This window comes from Phyllobates terribilis, unplaced genomic scaffold (genome assembly GCF_046119375.1).
Source record: "Phyllobates terribilis strain yellow unplaced genomic scaffold, ASM4611937v1 Scaffold_3__8_contigs__length_932513732, whole genome shotgun sequence".
NCBI lineage: Eukaryota > Metazoa > Chordata > Amphibia > Anura > Dendrobatidae > Phyllobates > Phyllobates terribilis.
In genome coordinates, this window is record NW_027362763.1 from 338,258,987 (window position 1) to 338,282,647 (window position 23,661).

Genomic DNA, 23,661 nt, shown 5'->3' on the forward strand with positions numbered 1-23,661 from the left:
GTCTCTGCCCCTACATCATGATGCACTCAGATGAGAAAGCTTTAAACCTATTGAGAGGGTTCTTATTAAACAGTTTTGACACCTCTACTCCATTGACTGGACATGTCCTAGAGAAAAAGTGTTCCTGGCACTGGATAAGCCATGCCCTTAGGATAGGTTTCTTCAATTTTTAAGACAATCACCACTGCTGCTCTCCTTTTGTTTCCATTATCTTCCTTATCAGTTACATCTTGTATAATCTTGTATTATATTCCAGAGAAGCATTGACTATTCTTCACAATCTTTAACAATGCTTTGCTGTGGAAGGGAAGATTATTTTTTTACACTAATATTAATAAAAAACCACGCTGAATTAAGTTGTGCTAGTTTATTAAGCTCATAATGACCAAACTCAGTAAATTTACAGCGCTTGGTGCGGAGCTTTAACACTGATTTTGTAAATTTAAGGCTTTGGGTTAAAGCTCCTCTAGCAGCAGCAGGACGGTTGTCTGGCTGTCAGACAATGCCGGGGATTCTGGGGAGAACACAAAATAGATTTATTATCGATTATTATTTGGTCTTCTATTTCAATGGCTACACATTGAAGAACATGGCTATCACATGCTGGCATGCACCTGGCATACCAAAGCTGCTAGGTCCTAGCACACCCAGATCAGCTATGCCAGTGACTTGTAAACATAGTGTGCCATTTTCCCCTGTAACAGAGGCTCCTATGGATGCTTCAGTTACAGTAGAAAAAAATAATCAAGAAAAATAGAGGAAAAATGTTCCCCACAGCTCAAAGATTTGAGGGAGAACAAATTCTGTAAAACAAAAAATATATACAAGTGCATCTCACTTTCATTGGCTGTAAGCCATAATCATCAACATTAACAGAAATAAACACTTGGAATGAGTTTGTAATGACTCTATATAATATACGAGTTTCACTTTTTGTATTGAAGAACTGAAATAAATTAATTTTTTGATGATATTCTAATGTAGTGAGTAATGTAGTACTATAACTATATATATATATATATATATATATATATATATATATATATATATATATATATATATATATATATATATATATATATATATATATATATATATATATATATATATATATAGTACAGACCAAAAGTCTGGACACACCTTCTCATTTAAAGACTATGAAAATTGTACATTCACACTGAAGGCATCAAACCTATGAATTAACACATGTGGAATTATATACTTAACAAAAAAGTGTGAAACAACTGAAAATATGTCTTATATTCCAGGTTCTTCAAAGTAGCCACCTTTTGATTTGATGACTGCTTTGCACACTCTTGGCATTCTCTTGATGAGCTTCAAGAGGTAGTCACCGGAAATGGTCTTCCAACAATCTTGAAGGAGTTCCCAGAGATGCTTAGCACTTGTGGGCCCTTTTGCCTTCACTCTGCAGTCCAGCTCACCCCAAACCATCTCGATTGGGTTCAGGTCTGGTGACTGTGGAGGCCAGGTCATCTGGCGTAGCACCCCATCACTCTCCTTCTTGGTCAAATAGCACTTACACAGCCTGGAGGTGTGTTTGGGGGTCATTGTCCTGTTGAAAAATAAATGATGGTCCAACTAAACACAAACCGGATGGAATAGGATGCCGCTGCAAGATTCTGTGGTAGCCATGCTGGTTCAGTATGCCTTCAATTTTGAATAAATCCCCAACAGTGTCACCAGCAAAGCACCCCCACATCATCACACCTCCTCCTCCATGCTTCACGATGGGAACCAGGCATGTAGAGTCCATCCGTTCAGCTTTTCTTCGTCGCACAAAGACACGGTGGTTGGAACCAAAGATCTCAAATTTGGACTCATCAGACCAAAGCACAGATTTCCACTGGTCTAATGTCCATTCCTTGTGTTCTTTAGCCCAAACGTGTCTCTTCTGCTTGTTGCCTGTCCTTAGCAGTGGTTTCCTAGCAGCTATTTTACCATGAAGGCCTGCTGCACAAAGTCTCCTCTTAACAGTTGTTGTAGAGATGTGTCTGCTGCTAGAACTCTGTGTGGCATTGACCTGGTCTCTAATCTGAGCTGCTGTTAACCTGCGATTTCTGAGGCTGGTGACTCGGATAAACTTTTTTGTTAAGTATATAATTCCACATGTGTTAATTCATAGTTTTGATGCCTTCAGTGTGAATGTACAATTTTCATAGTCATGAAAATACAAAAGAATCTTTAAATGAGAAAGTGTGTCCAAACTTTTGGTCTGTACTGTACATGTAGGAATAAAAACCCATACATATTAAATTATTATGACCATATTAGCCTGGAGAATTCATTCAACAGGTTATTTGGAGTAGAATATCAACAGTAAAAAAATATAAACGAATACCCAAGTCATTTTTTTCAGCATTTTTGCGGAAAAAAAAAAAAACAGCATAAGTTGCATAGTAATTTAAATGTACCACAAAATAAAATTGTCCCATGTAAAACAAAACTTCATGGAGCTCCATCTGTGAAAAGACAGAAAAGTAACAAAAAAGGTATGGCTGCTGAAAATCAGCCACAAAAATTGGCCGGTTATTAAAATGCACTCTACCTGTGGTAGAGGAACATAGAAACTGACAAAATTATTCCATTCTTCTTTACCCTAAAAGGTACAAAATGTACATTGACATGTTATTGCAATTTTCTGCCTCATTTTTGTGTTTGCCGCTTTCAAAAAGCTAATATATTCCTTAGTCACGGCCCTGTAGCCAGAGTGACAACAGTGGTAAGAAATTACAAGTGGCAGATATTGTTCCTCCTCTGCACCAGGTAAAACTACAAATACCCCGCGGGGAGGCAGTTCTGTTCCACAATGGCTGAGGTCACTAGGAGGGCTCACACACAGACTGCATATGAACCTACAGAAGAGTCACATAGAGAACAATACTCCACAGTATGGAATGTGACACAGCAACGCACAATTTTCTTTTCAGGGGTTCATAAGAGGGAAAAAGCAAAAACAAAAAAGATCAAGCTTTGTAGAGGCAGAAAAGTTCAGCAAGGACCTACCGTATGGCAAAATTGGTATATTCAAGATCTGTACCCTACAAATCCCAAATATATTAGTCTGTATAAAACTGGATTTTGCAAAAAAAAAAAAAAAAAAATTAGAAGGGATTGTCCACACTGACCGCTAACTCTACAGGAGCTGTGGATTGGGTGAAAATGACAAAATGATTTATAGTCACTTGATGTTACACCTGTAGTTTCAACACCGGTCGCTACAGTGGTCTGGGACAACACCACAAGTCTGTGACACCATGAGGCCTGTGACTGGCTGCAGCGGTCATGTGACTACAATGGCATGGCATCAGATATTTCTCTGATGACGTGTTGCAATCACTTGACTGCTGCAGCCAATCACAGGCCTCAGGAGTACTGTGACAGAGGAACGGTGACAGCAGCAGCCTGTGCCGATTCCAAGGGGGTGACCTCAAAAGGAGAACACATTTTATCTGTGTTGCTTGTAGAGCTTAGCGAGGCAGATTAGACTATTGTCTGACAAATATAAGGGCTGACCCTTGCACCTTTTCTGGATAATTAGTTTAGCACCTGCTCAGAAAGGGAGTTTCCCCCTCGAGGTGCAGCAGGTGCACTTTTACAAGTTACTGGTGTTCTGCCCACTGGAACATGGTTCCAAAATGCATAGCATGACATTACTACACACAACCAGCAGGCCCACAAGTCACATGACATTAATACACACCACATGACATTACTACACACCCCCAGCAGGCCCACACTTCACATGACATTACTACACACCCCCAGCAGGCCCACACGTCACATGACATTGCTACACCCGACCAGCAGGCCCACACGTCACATGACATTGCTACACCCGACCAGCAGGCCCACACGTCACATGACATTGCTACACCCGACCAGCAGGCCCACACGTCACATGACATTGCTACACCCGACCAGCAGGCCCACACGTCACATGACATTGCTACACCCGACCAGCAGGCCCACACGTCACATGACATTACTACACCAGACCAGCAGGCCCACACGTCACATGACATTACTACACCTGACCAGCAGGCCCACACGTCACATGACATTACTACACCCGACCAGCAGGCCCACACGTCACATGACATTACTACACCCGACCAGCAGGCCCACACATCACATGACATTACTACACGAACAGCAGGCCCACATATCACATGACATTTGTCTATAGCCCTGACTAGTCATTGGAAGTTATCATGGCCGCCAATATCCTTCAGCACCTTCTTATGCAGCATCTTTTATAAACTGCTTAATAGCAAACACCATGGGATGATGAAATCAATATTCAACCTGCGTCCAAAAAAAGGGAAAATAACTTTTTTTGGTTAGAGTCCACAGGTAACTGCAGAATAAAGTATTTAAAGCAGCCGGCATTGTCACATCTTAATGTGATAAATCCTTTCTTCTACGATAGTTGATAAGATAACGCTTTCTTTAGAAAATAGGAATATTGGAGGATAACGGCACAATAACTCAGCACTCACCTCGCTCTTGTACGCTCCCCCAGACACCGCACACTTACTGAAGTCTAAACCAGATCCAGAGATCCAGGGGCTCGAAACCTGAAAGAGACCACAAAGCAAGCTTCAAAACATAGGAGGGGGATGTCACATCTACTGAGGCACTCATATCCTGCTTCCAAACCCTGACTCACCTCCCCTCCTCTTTCAATAGATCACTGCTTTGGGTAAACATTTCCAAATATGGAAAACATGACCAAGGAGCTTGTCAAATATCATCCTTCACTGCTTTTCCCCAGTTTTGGTACTTTGGGAAAAAAAAGTCATGAAAAGGGAGCGATATGTGAAGAGTGAATTCCACTGTGTATATCATTAACCCTACGAGGCCGCACTGAGCCTGCTGCCCCTATCCTGACATTCCTCACATAAACTGGAATATCAGCTTTGTAATGAGGGGTTTTGTCCATGGTCAGGACAATGTAACCACAGCTCCCTGCAGATACTGGTCGTAGTGACGCTATGTGGACATGAGAAAGACATACATACAGAAATTAGTAGGAGTGGAAAAAAGACGGAATAGGGTAGTAGAATTTACCACTGCACAGTTAAAAATACTGATACCTTACAGTAAACTTTGAGCTTTTTTATTTTCTCAATTGCAGAGAGCATGGTGAGTGATATCAGATCTACTGGCAGCAAACACAAATGGCCCCCAGTCACAGACCCCACTCACCTACTGATAAAATGAGTGAGGAGCAGGAATGCAATTCCAAATTCATATATTCAATGTTTGCATGCTATAGCGTTACAGAGTGCAGCTTTAATTTGTTAGTTACATATGGAAGTGTCTCTCTTAGCTTGCACCTGTTCACACCTGATTTTGTTTGGAAGTGATGGTCAGTCTTTGATATTTGTATACACAAACGCTCTGACTGAGCACTCCACCCATCAGCCTATGGCTGTTTGAATCACAGCAGGATCCTACCCACCCATATAATTTGTAGGCTATCAGCCCAGGAGAGGTATCATATTAGGATAGGTCCCCAGCAAAGAAGGTCGCCTTGTCATGGCTACTTGGTACACATGCATTGGCCAATTTATGTGCCAAGTATCTTCATTTTAATCTTTCTCCCAGTATAGCAATGCAATTCCAAATTCATATATTCTATGTTTGTATGCTATAGCATTACAGAGTGCAGCTTTGTTTGTTATCCTTTAATATAAGCCTAAGTTGACCATTTAAACATGGAGTTGTGGTTGAGCATCCATGCTGTCGTACCATTCACGTTTTATAGGCGGAACAGAAATAGCTGAACTCTTGGACCCCTACTTAACATGATCACCTTTCCATTGAATATGTGATATTTTCGTGACGGGACTGCCCCTTTAAAAAGGTAGTGGATTGAAGAAGGAAGGTAGTGTGAACAGTGCTGTACAGACATCCTATGATATATTTGCCTAAAACAACCAAAGCAATTTCCAGAAAATATAGCTAGAATGGGCAACTGCTCCACTTTTCCCTTGCACAGATTTTTCAAGCTCCTATAAACTATTGTATCAGGTGTATTTATCCAATATTCTGAAGAACTAAATAAATCATTCTGTTCAGATCCCCAATGATACAAGGAATGGGGCCCAAAGTTCCTTGTGTGAATGGAGTAGTAGAGAGCACGTGAACAATACATTTTTATGAGCAAAAGTTCCGAAGTGCCATGTAGAACAGACGCAAGTGTAGAACATGACGAGCTGCCTGCTTGTACACACTACCAAGGGGATCCTGGTAGCGGACAGCACAGTTATTAATGAGTCTAATGTCCAAATATGCAATAGGCTCCAAACCTCCATCTACTGGGGGCTGTAGATAGGCAGAATGAGGGGTGCAAACACCCAAAATGGCAGTCCACAGTCTAGTGCAAACAGAATATTTTTGCCTTTTAAGTTTATATATTTCAAAGCTAAAGACTCCCAAGTGATTTGTTTAGTCTGGAGCTTTGCATATACGGTAGAGCCCTAGACTTAAAGGGAAAGGCCATCTTTGGAACTTATTTTTTCTATATTTTTGTAAATAGAAAAACAATTTAAGGGATTGTCCAGGCCAAAAATGTATAACCTACCCCTAGGAAGGCTGCTAAATAGGATATCATTAGTGGACTGACCCCCAGCCCCTCTCCGTTCAGTCAATATCTGCACTGGGAACAGATAGGTCTAAGCAATAAATGGAGCAGAACACTGCAGTTTATCTCCAATTCACTGGAATAGATAGGTCATTAATCTAATAGTCCTAGATATCCCCTTAAGCAACTTTGCAAATAGCCATATTAATAATATCCCGTTGTTGTGTCTGTGTCTCCATGGTAATGGACTACAAATGTCTGATCCCATCCTGCAGAAAAAAACTCCCTTTAGTGTGTCGTGTCTTACGCTTTCTAACATTCAGTATCGTTGAAAAGTTTGGACATCAGTTCATGCAATAGTTTTCCTGTGTGTCCATGTTCCCGGTCCTGCTCAGCCCTTGTTCACACAGGACGTCATTATGGCGCATGGTACCCAATTTGGGTACACCTTGAAGCAGGTGGGATGGCCTTTATGCTTTTTTTCATCAATGCTATTTATATGCACTATTGCTTTTACTTATTTACTTACAGCATGGTATTCTTATTATTTATTATTATTATGCCATTTATTCCATGGCTCTTTACAAGCATATGTTTATTTCGTTTCGGTCTTAGGTTTAGCCTGTGTAATGGCTAATGTGAACATGCTTCTATATTGAATGCATACCAACTTATACTCCAGTTCACTTTTTTTCGGTTTACTTTCTAACATACAGTACCGATTAAAAGTTATGACATCCATTCATGCAATAGTTTTCCTTGATCTTATTAGAAATTAGAATGTGCACATTGTAGATTTGGACTGAAAGCAGTAAAACAATGAATGGACACAAGAGTAAAGAAACATGTGAAACAAAGAAGAATATACAGGTGCATCTCACTAAATTAGAATATTGTCAACAAGTAAATTTATTTCAGTTCTTCAATACAAAAAGTGAAACTCATATAGTATATAGAGTCATTACAAACAGAGTGATCTATTTCAAGTGTTTATTTCGGTTATTGTTGATGATTATGGCTTACAGCCAATGAAAACACAAAAGTCATTATCTCAGTAAATTAGAATACTTTATAACAGCTTGAAAAGGGTTTTTAAAATCTGAAATGTATGTTCAGTAAATGCACTCAATACTTGGTCGGGGCTCCTTTTGCATCAATTACTGCATCAATGCGGCGTGGCATGGAGGCGATCAGCCTGTGGCACTGCTGAGGTGTTATGGAAGCCCAGGTTGCTTTGATGGCAGCCTTCAGCTCGTCTGCATTGTTGGGTCTGGTGTCTCTCATCTTCCTCTTGACAATACCCCATAGATTCTCTATGGGGTTAAGGTCAGGCGAGTTTACTGTCCAATCAAGCAAAGTGATACTGTTGTGTGTAAACCAGGTATTGGTACTTTTGGCAGTGTGGACAGGTGCCAAGTCCTGCTGGAGAATGACATTTCCATCTCCAAAAAGCTTGTCGGCAGAGGGAAGCATGAAGTGCTCTAAAATTTCCTGGTAGACGGCTGCGCTGACTTTGGTCTTGATAAAACACAGTGGACCTACACCAGCAGATGACATGGCTCCCCAAACCATCACTGATTGTGGAAACTTTACACTAGACCTCAAGCAGCTTGGATTGTGTGCCTCTCCACTCTTCCTCCAGACTCTGGGACCTTGATTTCCAAATGAAATGCAAAATTTACTTTGCATTTACTTAAGTGTGTCAATGACTGCCTTCTGGACATCTGTCAAATCAGCAGTCTTCCCCATGTTTGTGGAACCTACTGAAACAGACTAAGGGACCGTTTTAAACGCGTAAGAAGCCTTTGCAGGTGTTTTTTGTTAATTATTCTAATTTACTGAGAGTTAATAACTCTTGTGTTTTTATTGTCTGTAAGCCATAATCATCAACATTAACAGAAATAAACACTTGAAATAGATAACTTTGTTTGTAATGACTCTATATAATGAGTTTCACTTTTTGTATTGAACTGAAATAAATTACATTTTTGAGGATATTCTAATTTACTGAGATGCACCTGTATATTAAACCTTAGATTGCTCTGTACAGGGGACTACGTGGGGCCCATTCCCCTGTATGAGGGACTATGTGGGGCCCATTATTGTGTAAGGAGGACTATGTGAGGCCCATTATACTGTATACTGGTTGGCCCGCGACTTTGTCCAAGTTTCTCATTTTGGCCCTCTGTGTGTTTGAGTTTGACATCCCTGGATTAAATGTATGAATGCAATGGAGTGGGGGTGAACCATAATACACAGCACGAATAAAAAAACAAAATCCTGGAGTGCTACTTTAAATCTGTATGTCTGTAACAGGGCTTAAAGCTTGAAATGGTTGTTCAAGAAAAAAAAGTGAATTTTGCTTGCTCAAAAAGTTCTCCATCTAGAGCCCTGCATGGAGGTTTTTATTAAACTTTATTAGGTAACTAAGCATGGTTTTCAGAGCACACTTTGGATTGAAAGCATGGTGCATCCCATTCAATACATTTTTTTTTTACATTATCAATGCAATCACCACAATCATATTTGTGTAGTGAGATAAGCAACAGACCAAACATCTCCCCAAGTTATAACAACACTATACACCCAGAGGCCGCAAGCAGAACAGTGAAAGCTACGAAAACTGGAATGCCTCGCCACAGAGACAAGTCCGAACAGTTGTCTGGGCTCCAACATATTTGTTGTGGACCTGGCATCTGCATGCTATACACCCTGGCTTGCTGTAAATCTTTCAACACATTGAGAATTATTAAAAGAAAACAGAAATTATTAAATTAACTGTGCATTGAAAAGAATAATTTATCGGACTGCCATCCGTTATTTGTGTAATGCCTCACAGACCTAAAACAGAAGGTGGCAAAACGTTAAGGTGCATTTACAGTAAAAGATTATCGTGATCGAGCCCTTATAGGAACGCTCCTTTCACGTTAGTCGTGCCGTGTAATCGGCTGCCGATCACCCGAAGGAGCAAAACGGGCTCACTGGGTGAAATGATTGCGTGTTGGCACCAATCATCACTCTCGGCAGCACATCATCCTGCGGAAATGGGACGCTTGCTGCCAAGAACAAGGGCAGTCTATGCGCCAGAACTATCTACTGCAAAGTGTTCACTATGCATCAAGAACGATCGGTAAGTATTTATGGATCGCAGTCATTTAATGCTGCAAACCAGGTCATGTATAGAGACCCTAAGAGAGTTGCTTTTTCCAGGACTAGGACTGGAATCATGGAGGGATCAGATACAAGAAAGCTGCAGTTGACACCAAGCACAGTGATGCTTTTATTCATGCATTTCTTGGCCAACACAAATGGCACTGAGAACGCTCTAATACAAGGTCCAATGTAACATGCCACCTGCACATGAACTTAGGGGTGCACAGAAGTACAGAGAAGGCTCAATGCACAACCTCATTATGACTCTATACATAACGGAGCTGTTATACATGTGCATGAGGCCCAACAGATTCACTAAGCTGAATGTGCTATGATTACGGCTCATTTTGCCCCAAAAGAAAACTACATGCTGTGCACCACATTTAGTATGGAGTGTAGGCACTTTTTTTTTTTTTTTTTACTTGCTCGACAAAGGGGTGCAGCATAGTGGAGACCGGAGAAGGTATTGGCAGGAATATTACCTGGCTGAAAGCCTTTCGAGAAAACGTGGCAAAAAAAAAAAGCAAAATTGAACTAAAGGACAAAATCTAAACCACAATACGAGACTCATCCCACAGAGCACGTTATGTTGTGCCGATGTTTGATAGTAACAAATGTTTTATGTCAATCACCAAGACAAAAAAAAACGCACAAAAGGTCAAAGAGAAAAGTGGTCAAGTTGTCTAAAGTCATCAGCATGTTACGTTTAGGACCAGACAGAGCGTTTCTCTGCCATGTACTCGCATTATACACCGCTCTCCAGTCTATGGACCCGGCCCAGCATTCAGCTACCACCAAGGCAGCGCCTCACAAACTGCTCATGGGATTACTAAACTTCATGAATAAAGCCAAATCTTAAATATGACAAGAATTTTAAGTATGCAGTGTAACATTTGGGGTAGAAAAGCCAAACACTGAGAAATAAAGGCTGTGTCCCATATATAAAATAGCTGAACAATTTCCCATGTCTGAGAGGCTTTCCCACGACAAACGTTCTAGACATGAAAGTCTGAACCAAACTGCTGGGTGCCATTAAAGTCCAGAATGCGTGGGGAATAGAGGAACGGTTTGTGTAACCAAGAGCCCATGTCACAACCTGAAGAAATATACACGTGTTGATACAGCCGAAGAAAAGCACAGCTAAATCACACGGTCAATAACCTCAACGTTTTGTCAACTACGACTAAATGGTCAGTGTTATCAGAAGGTACAACGGGCCGTCTCATAACTACACGCATTTACAAAAAATAGCCAACTAGAGGATTACATGGGTCCCTTGGTGTACCTGATGCAGGTTAGGCTCTTTTCCCACCGTCCCCTGTGTAGAGTGGCCATGTGCACTGGGATGCTCCTGATACAGACATCGGCCAAGGGTGGACCTTTGCTTCCAGTTTGACCAGTATATGGTTACACGATTGTGTTTTCTTTTTGCAGGGGCATCCAGTACAACCTTGGGTCATGGAAAGCAGTGTGAAAATCATTAGGGTGTGTGTACACTGGTTACATAAATTGTGGATTTTCCATCTCGAAAACCTACAGCATATTACAGTAGAAGCAAAGTGAACAAAAGTTTACTTAATCTCGCCCACTCATTACGTGAACAGATGATCTGCAATGCGGAGTTTAAGGCGACGTTCACACGTTCACCATTTTACATCAGTATTTTTAAGCCAAAACCAGGAGTGGAACAATCATAGGAAAGGTATAATAGAAACACGTCACCACTTCTGTATTTATCACCCACTCCTGATATTAGCTTACAAATACTGATGTAAAATACTGACCAAATATTGAAGGTGTGAACGTGGCCTAAATCTTCGGCATATCTACTACATAGGCTGTGGGTGTCACACTGTGCAGCGCATTCAGTGACGTCCATTGCAAATTTGCAGCAAAATCCACAAGCAGCTCAGGTGGATTATTCTGTGGAGTCAGTGCAGAATTTTTCTGCTCCGTTTAGGCCCTGTGTGAACGCAGCCTTAAACATTTACTCTTTTCTGCAGCTACTTCATAGTTGCCAAACCAGCTATTAGGGCTCTCAGCTATAGATAACACGTGCTTGGGGTCCAAGTGTATGACCCACCTCAGTTACGTCCCAATAGGACATATGAAAGGTACTGATTTATTAAAGAGGAGCCATCACTGGATCATTCTAAGGTAAGCAGTGTACCCCCAATTAGTTGTGCTCCACTGATTTATTTTTCTTATGTGCCCCTCCGTTTCAAAATTATTCCCCAGTACAAATTTTCCTGTCAACCAGCCAACTGGATGTGCCCCAAAAAACTTCCGTGGGCGCAGCCATGTTTTGATTGGTAAGTATCAGAGGAGAAAGCAAACCCCCAGAGAAGTTCCCCATCTGCTTGAAGGAAACATTCGCATCTTTTTTTTCACCGCACGGCATAACGTTGTAATGAAGGGGCAAAAAAGAAAAAAACTGTTTCAGAACCTGTGGAGTGCCACCAATTGAAGGGGGTACAAAGCTTATAAAAAGTGAAAGGTCCTCTGCTATTAATGTAATTCTTCACATATCTAACATATGGAGGTACATGTTTTCATCATTGCACTGGATACAATTTCATGCATGTACATTTTTACCATCCTTGCGTCAGTTTTCTCACGAGATAAAATCTGACTGAGGTTTACTAGGTCTCTCCTATCAAACAGGCAGTAAAAACGTACAGCATACTGTAACAATTCGGATTGCATTCATGCGTTGTCTTTTTTGCTGATCTGTTCATTTGAAAGGATGCATTTCATCCACAAATCATGCGAAAATCAAACAGGTCTCAGTTTTTCAGATTAGTGGAATTGTCAACCAGAACAGTTTCTCCCATGAAGAAAAAAAAACGAGAATGCGTTTATCTGGGAAAAACATATCGAACACACGTGAAAATCGGACGTGTAAATTGGGTTTCATTTGTAAAAATATGGAAAATTATAGGACTGATATGTTCATCTAAGAAATCTTAAAAGAAGAGGAATGACAAACTGAAAGATCCAGAAGCAACCAGGAAATATACAGCTATAAAAATGCAAATATCAGATGCAGCATCAAGTGGGGAAACCTAAAAGAAATGGCTGCAAAATTGAAGCCAACAGTGTGTAAGTTTCATGAAATTATACCCGAGAGGAGAAAGGCACAGAGTCTCCACAGGATACAATGAGAAATCCCACACAGCAGCCAGCAATCACTGTCCAAACAAGCAATTTACAACCCCATTTCCATAAAGTAATGATCACAACAGAGCAACTTTGTCAGCAAATTACGGGTTTGGTTAGCAAGTTTTAATAAACCATAGCAGCAAACATACTAATAAATACTGAAAAGGTGATTTCTGCGTGACCTGCTAGATATCTGGTAGTCTGGAGAGCAGAAGTGAGAAGCAAAACGTATAGTTATTACAGAAAACAGCGCTCCTTCATCACTGTGACCAACAGGAGCTTCAATATGGTCGACAAAGAGACAACTCAGTATTGTACCCACTGTAATTCTCCCTCAATTACCCATCACCTCAGGAAAGAAGGATGGGGGGTAGAAAACATTCGCATCACCTTTTCCATTTCTAAAGGTTTTTATGTGGGAGTCGGCCCATTGGGAAGGGATATATTAATCCTTTAATGTATTTTTCCTCTCCTTGTTTCAAGATCCATGACTAATAAATATAAAATTGCACACATGCACAAACATGGAACTTTCACCAATGGAGCTGTATGGATACTTGAATTTTGTGCCCTGACACCTTTACTTTTATGGATATCATTTTGGAGAACATTTTCAGAGTTTAATGTAATGTTTAAAGTAATGAACACGACAATACCAATTATGTTGCAATCATTTGGTTATACTATACACTGAAATACCACAGTAAGTACTGCAGTATATAGTAACATTGTGATTTACTTATGAAGGTGATCTTGTGGCTAAGCTTCACAGGACGACCATGGTAGTTAAGCGAGCCTTCAGCAGGACGTTGGATGTCACGGTAACCCATCAGTTGCACATGATCGCGGAACAGCAGAATTTAGATGGTTAAACTGCAGTGATCAGAGCAAACTTGCTGCAGCAGGTAGATTCCGGCTATGTAATACAGACGCCAGCTACCTGGTATGGGCTCGCTCACATAAACGTATACATCGGATGAGTGCCATCTTATGTTTTATCGGTTAGCACTTGGACCAATAGTTCTTCTATGAAGAGTGCTGATCAGTGTTTTTTTGTCTCATACAGATTTGGCTTGAGAAAAAGAAATAAAATTGCTGGATGCTGCGATTTGCCGCGCAAATCGGATGTCACTCACAATTCAAATCTGTGGGAGCATGGAAATCATGGGACTCACACGATGGAGAAATTTTGCTCTCCATCTTCCCCTCACCTGTGCTATGTTCCGAGCTTGTTATTGCTTGACGTAGCGAGTCAAGAGTCTTTCAGTTCTTGTTTGAGGAATTTTCATCCATTCTTCCTTGGAAAATTCTTCCCGTTCTATGAGATTCCTGGGTTGTCTTGAATGCATTGCTAATTTGATGCCTAGCCACAAATTTTCAATGATGTTCAGATCAGGGGACTTTGAGGGCCATTGTAAAACCTTCAGCTTGAGCCTTTTGAGGTAGTCTATTTTGGATTTTGATGTGTAATGATTCTAAACACACATTTGTAGAAACCATCCTCTATTCAACCTCAGCTTTTTATACAGATGGTGTTATGTTTGCATCAAGAATTTGTTGACATTTCATTGAATCCATTCTTCCCTCTACACGTGAAATTTTCCCCTTGCCATTGGCTACAACACAACCCCAAAGCATGACTGATCCACCCCCATGACAAGATGTTCTTTTCCTGAAATTCTGTGCACTTTTTTCTCTCCACACATACCATACATCTGATCAGTGTGGCCAAAGAGTTCTATTTTAACCTAATCGGGTCACAGGACTTGTTTCCAAAATGCATCAGGCTTGTTTAGATGTTCTTTTGCATACTTCTGACGATGCATTTTATGGTGAGGACGCAGGAAAGGTTTTCTTCTGATGACTGTACCATGAAGGCCAGATTTGTGCAGGTGTCTCTGAACAGTAGAACAATGTACCACACAACATCAGAGTCTGCTAAATCTTTCGGAAGGTCTTTTGCAGTCAAGCAGGGATTCTAATTTGCCTCTCTAGCAATCCTACGAGTAGCTCTCACTGAAATTTTGCTTGGTCTTCCAGACCTCATCTTAACCTCCACTGTTCCTGTTAAATGCAATTTCTTAATTACATTTCGAACTGAGGAAAGGGCAACTTGAAAATGCTTTGCTATCTTCTTAATAGCCTTCTCCTGCTTTGTGGGCCTCCACCATTTTCATTTGCAGATTGCTAGGCAGCTGCTTAGAAGAACCCATGGTTGCTGTTTTTTGGCACAAGGTTAGAGGAGGATGGGATTTTATAAAGCTGGGAAATTTGCATCACCTAGCCTTTCATAAAGATGATAGTGAACAAGCCATAATCCTAAACAGGCTAATTAAGGTCTGAAACCGTGGTCAAAGTTATCTGAGCACACAAATCTCCAAGGTTGCCCAAACTTTTGCATTGGCCCATTTTCCTTTTTGTAATTTTTAAAATGTAAAAAATGATCATGTATGTATTTTTTTTGCTCAAAATACAAAGGGAATGTGTCATCTTTAACTTTAGGCCTTTTAGAGATAATTTCATCGTCAACTTGCTGAACTGATCACAATACAAGTAATTTTGACCAGGGGTGCCCAAACTTTTACATGAAACTAAACATCACCATGTTGCCAGTACACCACTGCATTGCACCAATGCAGAGCTGCAGTATAACATGGTTGACAACTGCTGGGTATAGAGCAGTTGGGGTGTGTGGAACAAGTTAAGAAGTCTATCACAGACTTCTTAACTTGTTCCACACACCCCAATGGTGACATACATGAACATCAAGTTGCGCATAAGGGTTTAAACAGTCCAATTGACCTTCACATAAAGGAGTTTTAAAATGCATCTTAAAAACACAAAGGGTTGTTTGTTTAGTTTTTATGGACATTCATGTTGAGTTTTTCAAGACTTAAAAAGTAAAGGCTAGGGAAAAAAATTTCAAAATAAAAAAAAAAAAAGCACCCAAGTGACAAAGCACAAGGCATTTGAGAAAGTTATTAAAAAAAAAAAAAATAATAATAATACAAGAACTTCTGACCACAGCTAAGGATCCTGTTAAGGTATATCAACATTACCCTCCACCACCCCATTAATAACTGTCATACACATCATTTGCAGGTTCGTTTTTTTAATGCCTACATTCCTCAGGATTTTTAACCCAACCTAGAATTTAGCAATAGGGCCCGAATAGGAAGATCATTTTCTACCCAAGTATTCATGGTAAGGCATTACCAGGACTCATGCAGAACCTTGGGGTACAGATACAGTTTAGCTGGGTAAGATTTAAAGGGGTTATCTGGGAATTTTTTTTTCCTTTTACAATGTGCCCAAGCACTAACAGGCAGGTGGTTGCTAACTGCCTGGTGCTAATCTCTGCCAGAATAGAGCTGTGATAGACCGGTTATTCAGCGGCACCAGCGAACAGAGCAGTAGCATTTTTAACGCTCTGCTCTGGTGATGGGGCGTGACTGCCGCTGTCATGATGATTGACAGCCAGTTCCCCACTGCCTAACTATGGGAAGCTGGCTGTCTATCAGCAGGACGCCAGCAGTCGCGCCCTTTCGACAGAGCAGCCTGGAAGAAGAAGAGCTGCTCTGCTGACATGGAACAGCTGAATCACAGGTATGAGCAGTAGGTGACAGCTCTGAGCCGGCGCTGTGGTAGTTTTTAGGCCCATAGTAAAGTAAAAAATCCTGAATAACCTCTAAGTGAGCGCTTTCCTCCAGTATGAAGGTCACTAATTTGCATATATTTCCCACAGAACATTGCCTGTAATGATAAACCATACAGCATGGCCTCTTACCGATGGCTGGCGTTCTCCATCACTCCTTTCCAAAACAGATAAACAGAAGCCAGATGCGGCATACAACTGAAGGTAGGAGTTTAGATACAGCTATAGCCCGCTGCTCACTTGGTCTATAATATGTATCCTGCACCTGATAAAAACAGTTTGCCCAGAAAAAGATCTAGTCAGTGTCAGCTAAAAAATCATCCCTGTGATTAAGTGTCACTAGGGTATGTCATGAAGAAAATATATTGTACAGAGAATATGCCCATGAAGCATCCCACCACTAAAATTAGTACAAAACTACCACAAATAACATAAAAGTCAACGATACTGGGAAGGAAACGTGCGCTGGATACAAGCAGATGTTCGGAGATATACCAGCTAAGGCACTTTTTATTTTTAACCATCTGCATTTTGTAAGAACACAGAACTGGTTAAACGGAAATTGTTCATCGAGTCATAAAGGTCAGGCTGGTACATTGCAGAGACCAGCTATGCCAAAACCAAATTAGGAAAAAGGAGAAAGAAAGGGGGTGGAAGAAAAAAATTACATTAGTCTCGCAAAATACTTCAGCCATCACCAAATATGTGACTGTTTCACAATATGCTTCACATATCAGGTATAAGCCGCATTCAGCCAAGTATTGTCATTATAAAGGCCATATTCACAAGTTGCACATTTTTCACATAGTTTACATCACAAACCCCCCCATTATATGCCCCATACTGCAGAATTTTACAAAAAGATGCCAACCATTACTTGAAATTCACAATACAATCTAGTTTCTAATGCAAAAATGGTGGCTGGACTGAAAAATCCAACACGTAGAGTTTTCGGAACCGGCTGTTCGAAGAGTCCGACTGATGCGTCAGATAAACACGAATGATCCCACAGCAAACTAAGGGAGACGTTCTTGCATCAGTATCCCTGTGGTGTTCACTGCCTCGTTGGAGGACAAGAAAGGCGGATGCCTGGATAGATCGAAACAAGGCCTTAGAAATCTTTCTTTATGATGTTGAAATAGAAGTAATGTAACAACAGAAAGAAAGCTGATAATACAGAATCTATTCCATCCATGTAGTATCATGGGAAAAATAACAAAAAACAAAAAGTTTACGTGAGGTCAATAAACTCCAATGCCCTTATAAGATGAACATGAGATAAAACCCAATCCTCTTCGGATAGCCGGAGATAATTATTTATAGTCCATTTGCGAGGTGCTGTGGAAAAGTTTTCTACCCTTGTGTTTGAGGTGCAGAACTACTAACATTTCTCTAGATGCCTATTAGCACATTATTAGCATCCAGGGATTCCACTGAAAGCAATTGGCCTCCCATGACCACGCTGTTTTCAAAGCAGGTATTCCCTCACGCCTGGCTTACCTCTGGTTACTTCAGTTTTACCATCCAAAGTGCAGCCAAACCAATGTAACATTACAGCACAGTAAGAAAAAGAAGAAGTAGTAGCAGAAAAGGTTTAAAATGATAATTTCTTAAAGCTTTCCACTTACATTCCTCGGGTCTAATACCGGCAGGAAAATTACAAGGGTTGTTCAGTCTCAGGACAAACGTCTGCAGTCATTCTATGTGACCATGTGCAATACACACACTGTCATGATTCCCCAGGAATCCCGATGTGATCATAAGACTGTCTATGTGCGGCCATAGGACAACTAGTCTCATCCAGCTTCTCTCAATTCACTTTTGAGAGAAGCTGAACATTTCTAGTCGGCACATGATCACAAGTATGCAAAACAGATACACGTGGTCCTGTGACCGTCCGCCTGCACCGGGAATACCGGGGAATCATGACGGCATACGCATCTTTCAACAGTCTGCAGACAAAGTTACGCAGACTTTTCTCACAAGCTCAGACAACTCCTTTGAGAATTAAAAATTAATACAGTAACTGACATTAGGCATCTAAAAACAATCAGCATATCGGCTCATGCAGACGGCTGAGGGATACACAAGGAGCCTATACAACAGTGTACCAAGCCACATGAATATCTACGAGTCTCGTTATCAAACAAGTTGTAATACAGCCATGTAAATAAGTCCCAACATACACTATATGGACAAAAGTATTGACACCTACAGATTTCATTATGTCACCTAAATACACAGGTATTAACATGGAGTTTGTCTGCCCTTTACAGCTAAAAGAGCTACAACTCACCTGGGAAGGCTTTCTCCAAGATTTTGACACCCGTCTATATCAGCCGCTGATGTTGGACTTCAGGGCCCAACTCTCAATCACAGTTTTAATTAATCACAAAGGTGTTCGATCAATTTGAGGTCAGGGCTTCCCGTGGCTAGTCAAGTACTCCCATAAAGCCAGAATTGTGCCTTTATGGATATTTCACTGCAGCATAGACATGTTTTCATAGAAAGGGGCCTTCCCTAAACTGTTCCCACAAAGTTGGGGCCATTAAATTGTCCAACATGTCTTGGTATGCTGAAACAATAAGACTTCCCTTCACAGGAACTAAGGAACCTGAAAAACAACCCCATAGCATTATCCCTCCTCCACATAACATTACAGTTGGCACAATGCAGACATGTTGGCAACTTTATCCTGGCATTCACCAAACCCAGACTCATACATCAGACTACCAGATGGATCTGCGCGATTTATCACACCACTGAAAACATTAACATTGCTGCAAATTCCAGTGGAGGCGTGCTTCACAGCGCTCCATCCAACATTCAGCACTGTGCTTGGGGATGCAAGTCTTGAGTGTAAGTTGGGTCTCTCAAGTTACAGCTAAAAACCGGTCTCCAGTGAATAGATTTTGACATTTCTGAGAGAGATGAGACTTGGTGCTCAGAAAGTTCTATGGAGAGAGGAGAAGGGAGGTGGAGCAAGAGGTAGACACGGAATTGCATTTTATATTAAAACTCATGGTCTGTTAGGCTCAGCATACTACTGCATTACACAGGAGGACCAAAACAGCAGCAAATTGGGCTTCAGCAGGCCCTCCGGCTGCAATGGTAACCCATCAGTTCCTCACAGTCACATTGCGTCAATGGAAGCCAATGTGCACCAGCACCGGTGGCAACTGTGCAATTTAATAAATGCTGCTGCCAGAGACTGATAACGACATCTAAATAGTTTACAGCAGGTTATGGAGTGGAGCGCCGCTCTAGTTTCAGCTATTAGACACAGATAGCAGCTATTTAATTTAGCTGGCAACTGCCTCTCAGCATGCTCCATACACCCCGAGCCCACTTTATGATGGGTATACCCTTCATTGGGCATTAGGGGTCAAAAGGATTAACCAAAAGTAAAATAAAAAAAATGTGATAAAAATATATATATATATATATATATATATATATATATATATATATATATATATATATATATATATATATATATACCCTCTCTTTCCACAGCAATCCAGTACAGAAGGTCAGACAGGTCCTCCAATCATCATTTACAAGCAACAGGCACATGACCGGGGCAGCCAATGAGAAGCATCATTATTCACACGTCGTACTACTGGTATCATGGCTCCCATCAGTAACTAACTAGTAATGTCCAAAGTAAGGCCCTTCAAATAAGAAGAGTGCTATATACCCAGAAGTATAACCATGAAGTATTCCGTTTTAAAGCGAATGTGTCACCCCCTGGGAGATATCAGACCTCTACTATGGGAATACAGGGTATAGAAAAGTAAATCTATACATACCAGTATGGTCCAGAGTAGAGGTTTGATTGCAGGAAAAGCGCTTTAATCAATTCTATTTTGTACAGGATTGGCGTCCAGCGGATGCCGAGCAATCCGAGCCTATGTGCTTATTATTCCCCGCCTATATGCTTAATTATCATATCCCCCCCCCCCCCCCACCCTGCACATTACAGGGCACTGTGACATGCACTGTGCTCCCTGACTTCCTGGGCATGCTCAAAGCGCCGCTCACATACAGCGCGCTTTGCTTCATCCCAGCCCCGTCTATCTGTGCACTGCGCCGCAGGTTTCTTTTGCGCAGGCGCCGAGGAGTCACTGTCACTTCTCGGAGCCTGCGCAATAGAACCCTGCAGCGCAGTGCACAGAGAGACGAGGCCGGGATGAAGCAAAGTGCGCTCTATGTGAGCGGGAAGTCAGGGAGTACAGTGCACATCACACAGCCTGTCACAGACCCTGTCCAGAGAATCGCCATAGGAGGTGATCAGATTAATATATAGTTTTCTACAAAAAAAAATTAATAAATTATGCTCTATCGGATTAAAATCATGCTCAATTTGGTCTTGGATGTCCAGTGGTTGGTCTCGGGCAATGACTGGCAGGCTTTCTTGTACGAGTATGATAGCAGTCAAGCACTATTCAAAACCAGCCACTATAATCCAAAATACAATATGAGCAGGGATTAAAATAATTAACCAAAATGCGAAAGCATGGTGTGAAAAATTAAGTACACCCTTACTACTTCCCCATATTGCTGCAATACAATATTTGAGAGGAAAAAAAAAAAAAGTTTGCCTGCAGCAATGTGGGGCCGCCAGCCGCACTTTCGCTTGCCAAGAGATGCTACTGCGCTAGATGCTACTGCGCATGCGCGGGCGGCGGGGCCATTTTGATCCATGTAAATTCTTCATTTGAATGACAGAATTAAATATGCAGTATTTAAAATAGGAGGCAGGTCAGTGAAGGCACAGTGACCTGTCCCAAACGCAGAAAGTGAAAATATAAGCAAAGCACGAGACAGAGCGCCCCCTCTTCTCCCCCCAAGGCCGCCCCAAAGCACGAGAATATCATTAACTCAAAACTGAAAATAAAAATTAAAAAAAGAACCACAGCAAGGATTTCATCTACCAAGGTATCATTTTAATCAGTGTAACGTCGCCCACCTGACAGTGTATGTAGTTTACTGAGCACAATTCTGCTGACAGGTGCGCTTTAAGAAAGCTGTGTATGAACAAATGTACATAAATTTCAATAAACTTAAACGGGGTTATCCACTACTCGGAAAAAAATCCTTCTGAATCCCCATGTTTCTACTAGTAAAACAATAACACCTATACTAGTGGACAACCCAATGTTGTAAGCAATGTTGTAAAGAAGAGTGGGCCAAGTTTACTCCAGAACGATTTCAGACCTAAAGTCATCAGAAAATGTTGACATAATATTGCTATTACAGGTGATTCTACGAGCCATTGATTCAAGGTGTGCACTTATTTTTTTATTCTGCATTATGGTTCAGTATTTGTTAAAGAAAAACAGTGTAATTTGTCATATGTTGTTCTCCATTTGAGTTTGCACTTACCTAATTTTAAGACCTTCTAAGGAGATTTTGATTTTTCTTATGTCGCAATACACAAAACCAAATAATTCAAATGTGTTTAGTTTTTCTCAAGACATACACACACTTTTGATCAGCTCCTTCTCCTTTATAAGATATTGCTGGGACACCATGTTCAATGTGACAGGTTCCCTTTAAATCCTCTAAACATTATGACTTTACAATGGCATTGCTGAAGGGACATAACAAGAGAGAATGATTAGCTTCAATTTTGACAAATGGCTATACAACTCAGACAAAAGGTTTACTGAAGAAAGAAATCAGGATTCCCGACAGAACACACTGTCAGATTACATTTTATACCTATTTATCCAGACAAAATACGATGCCCTAATGTTCTAGAGCAAGTAGTGACAGATGAGGTGATAGCTCTGATACATTGGGTCTTGTTTTATCAGTCTCCCCTTACTCCACTCGAGTTTTCACCGTCCTGTCTAGAAACGGATAAGCATGCTCATTTAGATAAGGCCTACCTTTACCGTAAATGATAATTTGGAGATAGGAGAAAGCGCAAGACAGGAATTAAATACGTGGAAGATTCACCGATAGCTAGGACAAAGAAAAAAAAAAAAAAGGACAAGGAAGTTGGTGAAGACAAGTTTACAGTTCCAGGACGCCGCACTTTTTGCTTCGACTTGACGATGAAAGTACTAAAACAAGGTATGCTCAACAGAACATGGACTTTTTTAGAGGATGGAGCGTGTATTGCAACATCACAATCCTCCTTTCATGTTTAACAAAAATGGCAAGAATGCTGCGGTCCAACATAAAGAAAAACACAGGCACATTCCTCATGGACAGGGCTCTCCTTCTGGCAGCCGTTAGCCAGATGCACAAGGAGCCTCCGAGAACCTTCACAGACTGCTCTGCATTACAGCTAATAGGAACCAGCACACAACTGCACATTAGGAAATTATTTTCATCTTTCCCAAACAGACCTGCCAGCTGACCGATAATCCAACATTCTGGATTACAAGGAGACGGAAATACAAAGGAATATAACAATTATAGCAGAAACAAGTTAAAGCAGAAGACTTTTCTCATTACACTTGTGTAGACATTAATCGGCATTTTTATTATTATCTGAGCAAAACTTCTGGTCTTTCGGATTCCAAATTATAAGGACTGTCAGCACTAGGTAGGTGGGGATGGACAGATTAAACATGCCTATGCGGATATACTCTACAGTTTACCTCCCTGGTTAGGAGAGGAGGTGCTCAAGTACGGTTCCAACCAGTTATCAAGCAAGTAAGGAACTCTGTACTCAAATTGCAGTGAAGGAAACCTTCTTTTTAATTGCAATCCAAATATGTAATATTTTGGTCCTAATGTTGGACCTTCATCAGAACTGATTGCTTTGTAGTGTTTTCTTATATTCTGCCAAGTAGCAGCGCTATGGTGGATGTGCCATTCCTTAGCGACGTATGTCGCATCCACCGTAGCGCTGCTACTTGGCAGAATATAAGAAAACACTACAAGGCAATCAGTTCTGATAAAGGTCCAACATTAGGACCAAAACGTTACCTATTTGGATCGCCATTAAAAAGAATGTTTCCTTCACTGCAATTTGAGTGCAGAGTTCCTTACATACCTATGCTACTTGTAGGTTGTAATCCTCCTCGAGCTGTGATTTCCCAAGGGGGCAGTCCTTTTATGT

At 41.0% G+C, this 23,661-nt stretch overlaps 1 protein-coding gene across 5 annotated transcripts in view; it reads right to left on the reverse strand.

Annotated features, from left to right (window-relative positions):
• The window catches only part of LPP (LIM domain containing preferred translocation partner in lipoma), a 281,781-nt gene that overhangs the window by 251,946 nt on the left and 6,174 nt on the right, over positions 1-23,661 (reverse strand). For 3 of the 5 annotated variants that reach the window (XM_073675185.1, XM_073675184.1, XM_073675186.1), the window contains exon 2: positions 4,521-4,598. The exons of the other annotated variants lie outside the window; for them this stretch is intronic. The gene's annotated coding sequence lies outside the window, so the exon portion shown is untranslated. The remainder of the gene's footprint in view (positions 1-4,520; positions 4,599-23,661) is intronic. 5 annotated transcript variants of the gene reach the window in all.